The sequence below is a fragment of the Formica exsecta genome, unplaced genomic scaffold, assembly GCF_003651465.1.
Source record: "Formica exsecta isolate Colony F162 unplaced genomic scaffold, ASM365146v1 scaffold132, whole genome shotgun sequence".
In the NCBI taxonomy this organism is placed as follows: domain Eukaryota; kingdom Metazoa; phylum Arthropoda; class Insecta; order Hymenoptera; family Formicidae; genus Formica; species Formica exsecta.
In genome coordinates this window covers 87,531-90,295 of record NW_021848653.1, presented here as the reverse complement: position 1 = coordinate 90,295, position 2,765 = coordinate 87,531, and positions in this window count along the sequence as shown.

The following is a 2,765-nucleotide window of genomic DNA, read 5'->3' as shown; positions in this document are numbered from 1 at the left end:
GGGGGGGTTTGGATGGGGGTTTTGGGGTTTTTTCTGGGGGATTGTGTTGGTTTGAGGGGGGCGTATGGGTATGTGTGTGGGTATTGGGGATGGTTGGGATGGGTATTGGGGTTTCGCGGGTAGGGGGGTGGGGTGTGTGTCTCGTGTGAAGACGGGGGATCGAGTGGGGCGGCGAGGTAGGTAACCTCAGTAAAAAATCCCGGGCTGGTCAGGCTCGTCAGGCGTAGTGAAGCCAACCGACCTAGGTGAAGGAAAACACCGAAATCAAACCATCTTTCTTTACTGCATGATGAGCACGACGAAAGATAAAACGGTCACTGCCGCAGCGGGCTTCGGATCCCGCAGCGACTGGCGTGGAGGGATATAGTCCCGGTCCCCCCCCCCCGTCTTCATCACACGACGGGCCACCAGGGGTGTTGCCGACGAGCACCCCTGGCGAGCGAGATATCGCCGTAGATAAAGAGGTGATGGTGGTCGTGCGGAGGATCGACCGACCGCGCCCGGCTTCAGCGAAGTCGAAGCTCCGTTCGCGTTCGGTCTCGGCCGCGAGGGCGCACCCATATAATCGGGACGAAGCAGGTCGAGGCAAGAGCCTCACCCGCTCGGATGAGAAGGCGGAGGATTCGTCGCGGAGGTGCAGTAAACGCACCACCCCCGCTTCCTCCTCGAGAGCCTCGATAGTTAGCGAGGACACCGAGGAGTGTGCGTCTCCCGATGGGGGTGACCCCATGGGAGACGACGACCTCCCCAAGAAGCGGGGTAGAGGGAGACCGCCTACCACGGGCGAGCTCGTTGGCCTGCGCGAAAGGCGCGAGGAAGAGGTCGCCCTCAAGAAGGAGAAGGAGAGGGAGCGGAGGGCCAAGAAGGCCTTATCGGAGGATACTCCCCTCCCTCCGCCTAGTAGGGGCCTTCGGGCCTACAAGGCGTTGTGTGTCGACGAGGTGGAGCATGCCCCTACCCCGGATATAGCGGCGCGCAGCCTGGAGCAGGCGGCGACTATAGACCGAATAGCCGTCTGCTCCGGGAATCTGCAGGGCTCCCTTCAGCGGAAGCTGAGGGAGGCCGCTGCCCTGGTGAGGGTGGCGGCTAGCGCTTTGGCTGAGAGGGCTCAGCGAAGCGAAGGGGAAGGCGAGCTTGCGGCTCTTCGTAGGGACATGAAGCCCCTCGGAGACCGCAACGCGGACCTCCAGAAGAAGGTTCGCGAGCTCAAGGAGGAGCTGGACGCGGTCTGACGCGCCAAGCCCTCCCTTCGGCTGGATCTCCCCGGCTCGCCCGAGAAATCCCCCCGCAAAAGGCGGGGGGGTGCCTCGGGTGAAGTCGGTGGAGATGCTGGACGTTCCAGTGAGAGTGAAACGCTCGGCCGGGGGGAAGGGACAGAGGTCCCCAACGTTGGGAAAGGGAGGTCCGGGACTCGGGTCCCCAACGTACTCTGGGGGGGTTGAGGGACAGGGGTCCCCAACGTCCTCAGGGGGGAGGTGAAGGGACTTTGGTCCCTAACGTTGGCGGGTGGCCGGGGTAGCGCGGCGATGAGGCCCCTTTTGACAGGTACCTCTGCGCCGCTCCCCGAGAGCTACCCGCCGGGGGTCGTCGGCGAGGGCGAGCGGGCTTGGTATAACTGGTATATTGAGCAAATCGCTGCCCTCGTCGACCTACGGGCGGCAATAGGCCGGGGCGGACCCCATGGTCCCCCAAACGGCCCGTTTCGACGGCCGGCCGCCCGCTTGAGGGGGTCTTCCCACCTCTCCCCCTGACGGCGCCTCGGCGCCGGGGCAGGGGAAGAAGAGGAAGAAAAAGAAAGGGGGACGTGGTGCGGGAGGAGAGGGGGCATAAGGCCCCCACCTCCCCCACCCCCTGCTCCGGTGTGCCGGCGGGAGCGGGAAGACGGAGAAAGATGCCGCCTCCCAGCAACCCTCGACCGGCTGCACGGAATCAGGGGCTCCCTCCCCCGCCCCCGCGTGCCCCTGACCAGGATGAATCCTGGTCGAGGATCGTGGGGCGGAGGGAGAGGACGGCTAGGGCAAAGGCCGCACAAGCGGCCCAACCCCCGGCCGGGAAGGGTGCCGCGAGAGCGATGCCATCCACATAGCGTGCTGGGGGAGGGCAGCAGCGGCAACAGCCTAAGAGGCGTCCCGGAGGAGACGCCTCAAGACGCAGAGTGCCCCGATCGGCGGCGGTTACGATAACCTGCGCCGACGGGGCTTATCAGGATAACCTGATAAAGGCCCGGAGGGAGATCGACCTCCCAAAGTTGGGAATAGACTCCCTCCGGGTTCGCGAGGCTGCTACGGGAGCCATGGTTGTAGAGCTCTCGGGGTCGGGCGAGAAAAACGGACCAACGGCGACACAGAGAGCCGATGCCGTCTACGCCGACCTCCGCCGAGTGTTTGCCGGTGTTAAACCCACCTGGCGCGTAACTGCACCGAAAAGGTGAGGTGCCCGGTCTGCGCGGGGTTAGGTCGTCCGGCCGACTATAGGGTGGGTAGTGCCAAGTGCACCTCCCCTAAAAGGCGGCCGGACAAATGACGGGAGGTTCTCCCGGCGGTGAGTACCGCGAAAACACCTCGGCCAGTTAAGCTGGCCGAGATTACCGCGGCATCCTCCGACACCCGCAAGCGCGGGGCGGAGGATAGTGGGACCTCGACAGAGGCCCCTAAAGAAAAAAGGCCCCCGAGGGCCCGGTCTGTAGCCGCCACAGCCCCCGCTTCTTTAGCGGAGGTGATGATGGCGGAGCCCGGGGGTAAATAAATAAATGCCCCTGGGCATAC